The sequence below is a fragment of the Amborella trichopoda genome, chromosome 1 (assembly GCF_054954075.1).
Source record: "Amborella trichopoda isolate Santa Cruz 75 chromosome 1, AtrichopodaSantaCruz75HAP2 v2.0, whole genome shotgun sequence".
NCBI lineage: Eukaryota > Viridiplantae > Streptophyta > Magnoliopsida > Amborellales > Amborellaceae > Amborella > Amborella trichopoda.
The window spans coordinates 60,802,432-60,814,972 of record NC_142336.1 but is presented as its reverse complement, the minus strand read 5'-3'; positions in this window follow the sequence as shown (position 1 = coordinate 60,814,972).

Genomic DNA, 12,541 nt, shown 5'->3' with positions numbered 1-12,541 from the left:
GTTTCATGTGTCCTAAACCCTTTTGTTTTTTACATGAGTGAAAAAACACAAGAAAAAGATACATTTTTGCTTTCCTGTTAATTCAGAGTTTTGAAAAATTGATGCAAACATCATCCTTTTCGTTTGGATTTGATTTTATAGATTTTTAAAGTTTATTAGAGGGCTTTTAGGAAGCATTTGAGAACGGAAAACATCTCAAATGTTGAAGATAGAAGCTCAAGAAATCTAGGCCGGCCACCCTTGTATGGGAGGCCAGCCCCACCCCACAGGTACATAGGCACCACCCGGCCTTTTTTGGAACATTGGCTATGCTACTGGCCTCTTGCCAAATACAATGAAAAAGTGAGGCACTTACCAATAAAATCTCTTCAACATCTCATCAAATCTTCATAAGCAAGTAGAGACCCTATTGTCCCAATTGATGGTATTTTTTGAATGCCCTTGGAAGACTAACAAGGTGCCCTATATCGAAGAGCTTGAAGCCTTGTAAGAGGGCACATGGCCATTGATTAGTTGTAATGCTGATTGGCCCCAAAAAGGATAAGATCGTGGTTCCCTTACTATCCCCTGAACATTCCTCCCACACCTATGCTACCTGGTTTCCGAATGAATGCCCGTCAAAGGTTAATTTGATGGTGCCCAGTTTCTGCGGTCACCAGCACAAGGTTCAATGTTGAGAGTTCTACCACATCAGGCTATAACGTCCCTGTTAGTAGGAAATACGAGGTCATGTAAGATTTGAAACCTTTAAGCTCTCTCATCCCTTCAATCACCATTGTTTTGATTTCTGCTTAACATATAGGATGGTTCTCTATTTGCCTTAGAAGGTCCTGTTACATTTGATCCACACATTCCAATAAAAGCAAGGGTTGAGGCCCTTCAACATCTTACTCCTGCCTTTTGTAGTGGGGGCCAGAAATAGGTCAAAAAGAGTTGTTCGATAGTTTTCGGTGCTACCCATTCTGCCCCAAACATTGGCTCCAATGGTTCCCTACTGCTGGGGACCAGAGGAAAAGGGGTAGGCCACCGTCTCCTCACTATCTTTCCAAAGGATGCGTAAATTGGGCATGCTAAAGCTAGGGCTTTGTTACTGGTTCAGTTTTGAGGATCTTTTTTGTACGTCCTGCCACCCAAACAGTAGGATCCTATAGGAGTCAGGAGGGAATCAAGAATGTTTGACCTCCGAGTTGGTGGAGGCCTTCATTTTTAAGAATGTGGTAGAAGGATGACAAACTGGAAAAGACCAGGGACTGCAAATGAGAATGTCCCAACCAAACCAAGGCAGGATAAATCTTTGAAGAGTAGAGAACGAACTCTCTAGTTTAAGCAGTTCCAAGTCATTGAGATCACGTCTGAATCTTAGGGTCCACATTGGTGCCACCCAACAATTCTATAACCTCGGCAATGCCCTGCAACACCCCTATTAACTGTCTAGAACCCCATGTTGTACAACTCAAACTGAGCAGCAAACGATGCATCCTGTGTCGCATGATGACAATGAATGACTCAGATTTAGACACCACTCGAATTTATAAATTAACTTTCTAGGGTCCAGATTCTACTTTTTTAAGCCATACCACTAGTTTTACAAATTTTGCAATTTTACCCTCAAACCCTAAAACAATGGAACGCTTACTAGTGTACAAACAACTAGTGGAGAGATGAATGAATTTTTAGTAACAATAGGTCTATATCAAGGGTCAGCATTGAGCCCGTACCTCTTTGTCTTAGTTATGGACGACTTTACTAAGCACCTACAGGATGAGGTATCATAGTGCATGTTGTTCGCAAATGGCATAGTTTTGATCGATGAGACCCGAAACGGTATGAAATATAAGTTTAGTAATAATAAGAGTCGAGACTAAGAAGTAGTTAAAATTGACAACCACGAAGTACCAGAGAGACCACACTTTCATATCTAGGGTCGATAATCCAAAAAAATGGAGAGATTGAGGAAGATGTCGCACTGAGAATTAAAAATGGGTGAGCTAAGTAGAGATGTGCAACCGGAATTTTATGTGATCGCCGGATACCAATGAAGTTGAAGGGCAAGTTCTATTAGACAAATGTTAGACCAGCTTTTCTCTATGGACCAGAATGTTGGACGGACGAAAAACAATATACCCATAGAATGAGTGAAGTGGAGATTTGTAAAGCCACATTTTCACATTCTCTTGACATTCGAAGCAAGGCAGTGGCTTTGTGGAAGCCTCTTTTGTTGTTTATTGCATCTTGTAATAGTGATTAAGTTTGGAACTCAAGGCCCCTGCAAGGTCCCCTGAGCATTGGGCCCTTGCTCTTGGACCATCATAAGGGTGTCCTAGATCTATAGGCTTCTATTCACATAGCTTATCTATTTCATCGAAATTGTAGGAACATTAACCTGCACTCTATGCTAACAATTATTTAAGGCAAATAGAGAAACTACGTAAAAATAACTAATTTATGCTCACCATGCTCCATAACCTCGTGGGGTATACAAATCCATATGCTCGTTTTTGGAATCCCAAATCCTCAGTTTGCACTATTGAGTGTACGACGCAACATAGTTCCTCGAAGGTAGCCCACATTTATGTCTAGCTTGCCTTTCTAAACAAGAATTGTGATGCTTTTTGCATTCAGAGATCTGTTGTTGCTTCTCTTGTTCCCACTATGCAATGTGCATGCCGAACCTGTCCACCTATGCCCATCTTTCGGGATTCCTTCGAGTCCTCCCTGATATATGGAATACGTGCTAAAAAGAATTCAAAATGAGAAGTAGTCACTCCAAACATAGAAAATTGAAACAAACAATGAGCATTAGCAAGAGAAATAATGTTGCTCATTAGCAGCCACAGTGTCAGGATACTAAAGGCTAGCAGGTCTATTGCACTGTAGGATGGATCGATTTTGGCATTGCTAAAGAACATTGCATTTGGCCTAAATCCTATTGAAAAAAAAATTCATGTTTTTTTTTTTAATGATGATGTTAACTAAATTTTTTTCATGGTTCAATCACAACAAAATACAACCATTTTCTTTTGGAGTCTGCATAGTGTGGTTGAACATGCGCCATGTATACCCAATCTGATGGGCATCCCACAAATTGTATATAAAATTCACAAACCACTTTGACAAACTTCAGTTGTGATCTAGGCCCAAGTAGTTTTATATAGCCAATCTTGGTCCGTACCCAAGTCATAAAAAAATTGAGGATATTGTTAATTGATGGAGCTTATTATAGTGTCTTTGTTGTGTTGTGGCAACCCTAAATTAGTGGGTTTTATTATCATGGAATGAAACAACATGTTGAAGCCCTTGATAACGATCCACTTCTTGTATTTCCGGAAGGATTTTGTGAATAATGTGTACATAGGTATGTTTAAGATGGTATGTAACTGTGTGCATTTAATTTCATTTTAGGTGTCCATTAAGAAATAATCAACATCATATGACTATGTTTGTAGACAAGAATTTTGTTTTGGTCATTTATGACCTGCCTGTTAGATTTAATCAAAAATTGATGAGCAATTGGTAAGATGCATAATAGCTTTTATTTTAGTTGGAATTCTTATTTCCTTTTCCCAATTCTATCTTTATAACTATTGAATTTTTCATTTGGCCCATGGGATCATTGGATCTGGGGTCATTTCATTTTGATTTGTCAAATGCATGATGATATTGTGCACCTCATGAGTTTGGCAGTATTTAATCTGCTCATAGAACATGTGAGTAGCTAAATGGATTAGATGAATCAAAGATGCAGTTTTTAGACATGTTTTGGTGTGTGGCTCTACCACTATATCCGATAAATCTGTTACTACTTCTGACACACCAGTAGACAATCTGGTGAGGCTCATCAAGCATGTCATTTTTCTTTGGCCTCTAGGATGGTGTTATAACTTATTGATAAGAAAATATATATTGTTTATAATATTGCTTGCTCTATTGTTTTGTGTAAGCAATTAACTGTAGTGAAGCTAGACTTGGACATTGTTCACAATCTTGTTTGCTCTACATTTTTTTTTTTTTTTAAAGTATAACACTTCTGCTTTATTTGTCGATTTATCATTTCGAAATTTGATGTTGTCTTTAGATTTGTTTTTGAATCCTTCTATTGATCTGGTAATTTAACATCGGGTTTCTGAGTAGCCAAACTCATCAAACTGTGGTAAACAATTTTTTCAAGATAACTGCGGTTTCATTTTGAATGTTCGTCGGGATCAACTTTAGAAGCTACTGTAGTTGTGCTTAAACTTTCTTTTGTTACTTTGTAAGAATTCGCTACTGTAAATTTGTCCTATCAAGAGATGTATATATGTTTTGACTGTCACATCTCAGGAATATCAGTATTGTAAATTCTTAGAGTGTGACAATCTATCAATTGAAAACCTACTGAGGCTATGATGGACCCTGGGGCTACACACAACTTTGTGCCAGATCAAGAGGCTCGTTGGCTGAACCTCAGTGAAGGTACTGGATGGTCTCTCCCTACAATCAAATACTTGCGGGTGTCGTTCAGCCTCCTTTCAAGGGAAGAGTGGCTAGAACTTGCCGCGCTCCCTCCCTCACTTACCTCTGACAATGAAGCAAGAATTGAATCAATTACTTGTTTCAGTCAGCTTGCTTTCAAACTAGTCATACTCGAACCGACCTTATAGACACGATGAAACTCGATTCCTTGTTCACCTCCTCGTCACCTGCTTTACTACTCCCTTGCTAGTTTCTTTTGTCTGACCCGTAACCCTTCCTCTTCGATGGCAGAAAGCATTACTGGTCCACCTAATGCGAGATCTTGGAACCACAATTTCAAGAGACTCTTAGTTGACCACAAGCTTCACCAGTTTTTGAATCTCTCGGTCTTGCCCGATTCGATATTTTTTCTCCCACATGCAATGACAAGATTGTCTGATCGCCCTCTCCATCAGGTTTATTCACAGTTGCTTCATTTTACTGAAGCTTATAGTCCCTGCCTTCTCCTCCCCTCTCAGCCTTTCCCTTTATAGCCACCATGGCTTGGTGCTCCTTTTTGCCCTCAAAATCGAGCTTATTACTTGGATAGCACTCTATGAAAGGGCTTTGACACTCGATCAACTACAGCAAAAGGGGTATACATTTTCCTAACAGGTGCACCATGTGCCTCAATGCTGAAGAAACCAATCAACATCTATTTCTAAATTGTGAGGTTGCCTTGGCCCTTTGAACCGGCCTTCTTCTTCTATTCAAGTGGTTGTGGATCATTCCCCAATTGATCTCTCACCTCTTCTCCTTATGCCTTGGAACTCCTAGGAAAAATTCAAGAAATCTTCTATGGAGTGCTTCCATCTCAGCCACTCATTGGACCATTTGAATTGAGAAGAATAATAGGATCTTTAGTGAGGAGAGAGCCTCTACCTCAACTCTATTGAAAAAAGGAGGTTACTTGTCACATTCTGAGCCCTAAACCTCCCAAGCTTCTCCATCTTCTCCTTTCCGGATCTTCACCAAAATTGGCAAGCATTGCTGCACCTAAGTACCCACAGGATTCCTCAAGCTTCTTTATGAAGGACACCGGAACCTGGGGCCATCTGATAACTGCTCTCTAGGCAACGGGCTCCTCAAGCATTGGATGCCTGTTTAGGAATTTTGAAGCCTTGATCCTCCTTTCTTATGCTCTGCCTATCAGAGTCAAGGACTCCACATTCACTGAGGCCAAGTCTCTACTCAAAGGACTCAGAAGATTTAATCATCTTTGGAGCAGAAAGGTGTAGGTAGAGGATATTCCAACAACACTATCGCTTGGGCTTCTGGCAATGCCCTCTGCCCTTGGAGACTAGATAACATTTTTGTCGAAATTGGCCACATTTGCAGCAGTATTCAAGTCTCTTGGAGACACACTCATAGGAATTGTAACGCTGCGGTAGATACACTAGCAAGGGAGGGAGCAAGTCTCTACTATCCCTAGGGGAATTTGGACCTCCCTTAGTGCTCACCTCATTTTTGGATCTATTGCAAAGATTCTCGGACCCTAAAGGCCTTCTGTATAGGGCACCCTGTTTTGGGAATTGCCTAATTTTTGTTAGTAATTATCTATACAATCAATACAAAAGTCAAATTCCTCTAGGAAAAAAAAGAAGGTTGGTTGACTAATGGAGAACATGTTGATTTATTGCATTTGGGTTTTATGCCTAGAGGATTCATTACAAGGTTCAAAACTTTTTAATACTAGATCTTTCTATTCGGTTTCTGCTCACCTTGAATTTGGTTAGATGTTCATATTTCTGCCTCGTTTTGTCAATTTTTTATTTCTTGTGTGTTTGTTTGGTGGTGGTGGTGGGGAGTGTAAGAGAGAGAGAGAGAGAGAGAGAGAGAGAGAGAGAGAGAGATTAATAGATGATATAAACTGCATCTCAAGGCATTGATATTTTAGTTGACTTGGGATTTGATTTATGCCTAACATGATGGCAAATTGCTAATAGAACATTTGTGAGTATGAAACTTTGGGATTAGTCATTATTTTGAACAGGGACCACAAAAGTATAAATAGCCATTGAATATGGAAAATGAGACTTTATGTACTGTTTGTTTGCCTTTTGCTTGCTGCATTATAGATATTTGTTGTTTGTTTTTTTAAACAAGGTGGTTTCTCAGTTATCTCTTTTATTAAATCAATGTAATTTTTTGTATGTGGTAGAGCTGGGATTTACCCTAACAGCACTTGCTCATGTTTGACACAATGCCATGATGGATGAAAAGAACAGTAAGTTATGCCAGCAGTGGAGGTCTGGCTGTTCAAGCATTTCAGGCATATTTTCAGCTTAGCAGCCTTTGCTACATGAGGCTTGTTTGCTTGTTGTACAGGTACTATTTAATATTGTTACTCTATGTTGTTGATCCCCTTAGGCTGGAGGAATATCTAAATAACTGATTAAAGCTCATATCGTGAAATTGGGGAATTCTGTGTATTGTAGTCTTTGGTGGTATTTGCCATTATAAGTAATCTTGTAACCATTTATCACCATTTCCTCATGATTAAAGCACCTATTCATTATACATTATCTCATATCTATATTTTTTTCAGCACTTTTGTCCCAACCATATCCACATTCCTAATATTACTTTGTAATTGTGCAAGCCTCTCTCTCTCCCTTACACGCCGACACACACGTGCACCTGCACATTTGCAAAACAAAATGAAAAATAACTATTGCTACCCATGAAAGAAGTATTAAGCACATTTACATGTAGAATATTTGCTTCTGGGTTTTTTTGTTAAGTATATATAAAACAATAAAAAAGTATACAAAGAGACCATTTACTTTTTGTACAAGGAGGTCACAGTCATTTATGTCCCTTAGATCTCAAATTGGATGGTTGTAGAAGTGTCATTAGATAAACTCAAAGTTTGAAACAAAAAATTCTCGGACTTTGTGACCCACCCGAAGCCATCAAATTTGACATCCAATGAGTAGAAGTAATTGTGACCCCCTTATACAAAAAGTAAATGGTCTCTTTTACAATCCCGAGAACATTTGCTCCTTGAGTGATCAATATTGTTTGTTGATATCAATCGACAATTTGACTTGGGCATATGTGTCTCCTATTTTGTCTAAATATGCATGGAAATTTTCAAATTTTGAATACTCGTTACTCTCATGGTTGAGTGAATATATGATTATATTACCTAATTTTGATTTCTTTTTTTTCCATGTACCCCAAGCAAAATAACTAATCTTGAATTTTTTGCATTAGGAACATGCATGCTTTGGAATTTTACCCCCATCATCATGCATGGAGGAGATATCACTTTTATTGAAGGCCATCCTGAAGTATACTATATAGGTAAACGCAATTGTAGAGTTAAAAGTTTCTGAACTCTGAGTGATCTGGGCTGACCTGATTGCTGATTGGCAAGCATGGGAAGAAGTGAAGGACATGTCCATCTTTGATGCCATAAAACAAGTTGTTCATTTGCATGGAAGACGCTGAATAAAGAGAGTTGCTAGCCCCACCTGCACCTCTTATTTTCTAGCCTTCAATAATCGAAGGCATCGATACATTTATCAGCGAGTCATGGAAGGACCGTCTGCTGCAACATGGAGAGCTTGCTCTTGTGCGCATGTTTTGCTCGATTTGCCAAGGTTCTCATTTGAAACTGAAATAACTAAATAGGCATTAGCAATTGCTTTTTATAGAGCCACATTTTCACGTTCTCTTGACATTCGAAGCAAGCCAGTGGCTTTGTAGAAGCCTCTTTTTCTGTTTATTACGTCTTGTATATATTTTGCCTTGATTATATAAACAAGTTTTTGGAGAAGGATGAGGATGAAGATTTCACTGTGTGGGTGTGTTGATTGGCATGTATTTCTGCTCATTTGTTCCAGTCTGGTCTTTCCTCTGACTTTGAGATATGAGTTTGGTTGCTTTGCTTTAGTATCAAATGGGCCATGAATATTCCTGTGTATCTTTATCCACACACATCTTATTTCTAATTGGTGATTTTAGAAACCTATAATCCAAAATTTTGGACAACCTTTTGCCCTTATATTTATTAAAATACATGTTTTTTACTTTCTATAAAACCAATGGAGGGCATTGAATATAATTGTGCATGCTCCAAATTATCTCGAAATGACGCAATGAGATTCTCATGTGCTTAACTAAGGTAGCATTGCAAGTGGCGCACTTAGAACAATGACTTTCCCATTTGATATTCTATCCTTGTCCAAGAAATAGAAGAGAGAGAGAGTGTGTAGATTTTGTAAAGAGAGAGAGTGTGTGTAGATTTTGTAAAGAGAAAGAAGTAACCAACAAAATTGGTGTCATTATTAAAATAATTGCATAAGTGAAAAATCCTATGCCATCAACAATAGAGAAAGAAGATTGGTCTCATAGCAAACAGAGCATTTCACAAGAGACTTTATGGAAAGGAAGGACTTGAAAGAAGCCATACTCTCTGCCTCTATTGCAAGAGATCATATTACCTCTTCTGTCTCTCTAGAAAAAAGGCATACTTCAAAAGTTACAGGGAAGAAGTTTTTTTTATAAAAAAATGAAGTACGGATATATATATATATTTATTTAAATATGATTTTTTGAAAAATTTTTGAAAAAACTCGGCATTCTTAAAAGATTTAAAAAATCAAAGATTTTTTAAAACTCGTGTTTTAGATGACGACTTGCTAGCTTGGGGGTTCAAGTTTTGGCCTTGTAGGTTCGGGGTTAAGGAAATTGGGGTTTCTAATTTTTTATGATCAATATTAGAGCATCCAAGAACTGGGTTAATTTTTTATGATTAATTTTTTATGATCAATAATAAAGCATCCAAGAGGAGGAGAGAAAACTGAGGGCTTTAGAGAGAAACTGCGTGAGAGCCAAGAAAAGAGTTAAAAATATTAATATATTTTTTAATAATGTAGTGGGACTCAACTCGTATCGGCTCGGCTCAGCCAATAATGACAAATATCGGCTCGGCTCGGCTAAATTAGGTTTGTTGTTGATCCCCTGAGGCTGGAGGAATATCTAAATAATTGATTAAAGCTCAGTTCGTGAAATTGGGGAATGCTCTGTCTATTATAGTCTCTGGTGGTATTTGCCATTATAAGTAATCTTGTAACCATTAATCATCATTTTCTCTTATTCTTTCCATCCTACTATGCATGTGATTAAAGCACCTATTCATTGTACATTCTCTTGTATCTATATTTTTTCATCACTTTTATCCCATTATTCCCCTCTCCTTATCCCCAGCAGCTAGAGCAAAACCATATATATATATTCCTAATATTACTTTGTAATTGTTCAAGAGCCTCTCTCTCTCTCTTTCCCTCTCTCCCCCTACATGTCGACACACACATGCACGTGCCCATTTGCACAAACAAAATGAAAAATAACTATTGCTACCCATGAAAGAAGTATTAAGCACATTTACATGTAGAACATTTGCTTCTGGGTTTTTTAGTTAAGCATATAAAAATAATTAAAAAGTATATAAAGAGATCGTTTACTTTTTGTACAAGGAAGTCACAATCATTCATATTCCTTAGATTTCAAATTGGGTGATTGTACGAGTGTCATTAGATAAACTCAAAGTTTGAAAAAAACAATCTCAGACTTTGTGACCCACCCTAAGGCAACAAATTTGACATCCAATGAGTAGAAATAATTGTGACCCCCTTATACAAAAAGTAAATGGTCTCTTTGTATACAATCCTGAGAACATTGCTCCTTGCGTGATCAATAAGGTCGATCGATATCAATTTACAATTTGACTTGGGCATAGGTGTCTCCTATTTTGTCTAAATATGCATAGGAATTTTCAAATTTTGTGTTTTTCATACTACCGAAGTGTTTTTCATATTACCGAAGTGTTTTTCAATTTTTCATATTTTGTCTAAATATGCAAGAGAAAATATTACCAAAGTGTTTTTCAAATTTTCATATTACCGAAGTATTTTTCAAAATTTTCAAAATTTCATATTTTGTCTAAATATGCAAGAGATCGTATTACCGAAGTGTTTTTCATAAAAACATGAAGTACATATATATTTTTTTTTTGTTAAAAAATATAATTTTTTGAAGATCTATTGTAAAATTTCAGAGTTCTTAAAGGATTTCAAAACTCGAAGATTTTTTAAAAACTCGTATTTTAAACGACGACTTGCGAGCTTGGGGGTTCAAGTTTTGCCCTTGTAAGTTCGAAAATTGGGGTTTTAAATTTTTTATGATCAATAATAGGGCATCCAGGAGGAGGAGATTGAAACTGAGGGTTTTAGAGAGAGAAAGAGCCAAGAAAAGAGTTAAAAATTTGAGCTTATCTAAGAAAATTTATTTCTATGATATCTAAATAGTTTTCTATATTTTTATTGATAGCTTTTGATGCTAAATATTAATATATTTTTTCTTCTAATTTTTACCGAATTTTTAGAAATGTTTTTGGTTTTTATAGGGCTAGTTTGGGCTTAAATATAGAGGGGTTAGTTTTACTCAGCTCGATTCAGCCAAAGATGATGAATATCGGCTCGCCTCGGCTAAAATCAGCTCAGCTCGGCTAGATTCAGCTTGGCTTGGCTATATTAGGCTCAGCTCGGCTAAATTCGGCTCGGCTCAGTTGACTTCACGTAATTTGTAACGGAACTGAGCTGAGCGGAATAATATAAGCCGAGCCGAGCCGATATCAGCTGAGTCGAGCTGATATCAGCCGAGCCGATATCAGCTGAGCCGATATCAGCCGAGCCGCGCCGACCAAGCCAGCCAGTTAGTCCACATCCGCCATTTATATTAAAAAAAAAAAAAAAAAGAGGGGGCTAAATTAATCATGTTCACCTTTGTTCCCGCTCTGTGTGCCTGTGTAAAATGGGAGATTAGTTTGAGGATTGGGATTTTGAGAAACTTCTTCACTGCTTTAGGTTTTATGTGTCATGAGAAAATGATTGTGGTTTGTTTCTTGACCACTATGATAATAAATAAATGGAATGGGAGCTGCTTCAATTGTTGAGAGAAAAAGAAGTACATTTGTACCAGTTAGAGAGAGAAAGATTTGCATTCTTTCATAGAGAGAGAGAGAGCATAAGGAGATTGCATAAAAACACATGGAAGAAGAAACAAGTGGAAAAGGAAAAGATGTGGTAGTTCTCTTTCTAACTGCTCATCAATTAAGAGGATAAGGGCTTTGCTTTTCTTTGCCTACATCTGTGTAACTCTGATATGCAAGAGAGAGAGGGAAAATGCCTCGCCAGAAAAGAAAGGAGCAAAAGGGCATATGCTAGCATCCTGACCTCCACCACTTCCTTGGGCTCACTCTTTAATAAAGGTGTATCTGATGCGAGAGGAATTTGAGTTGCTTGACCTCTTGTTTTCATTTCTTTCAGGTTCTTAATAAAGTTTTTGCTTTTAGATAAATACAACCACAAGAATTAGAATGAAAGATATCCATCATAAAATTGCTTTTAGATAAATACAACCACAAGAATTAGGATGAAAGAAATCCATCACAAAATTACATAAATAGAGCACACAATGCAGTGGACAACAAAAGCAACCCTAGACAAAACCAAACTAAAGTTTGGTAATTTGGATACAATTTATGAAGAAACAGTTGAGGCCCCAAGTAGTTCAGCTGGAAATATGCAGTATATCACATTGCAAATAGAGGGGGCAAACCAGAGATTGCCACTTCCTGTGCATTGGTTCCTGAGTCCTTTGACAACTGTCGATGCCACTGAGAGTATAGATTTTGCCAAGAGTGGGCATTTCTTTCTGTTGGGTCTTGAAGCTATGTCTGCATTATGCTCTGAAAATCCAAGTTCACCAATTTTACATGTTCCTTTGGTTTGCAAATTACATGCACTGTCCATGGTTTTCCTCAAAAGAAATGACATTCTTGAAGAGAAGCAATCAGAGATACTTTCAAAATTTTACACGACATGTATGGGCAACGTCTGGACAAACTGAGACGAAGAAGACCTGTAGTCATTCCTGAAAATGAAAAATCCTCTGGTGTATATAGCAGAAAAATCCTTTACTTCGTAAAAGACGTCCATGAAAGTTATCACTCATTTATTGAGATCCCCATTAAGCAACT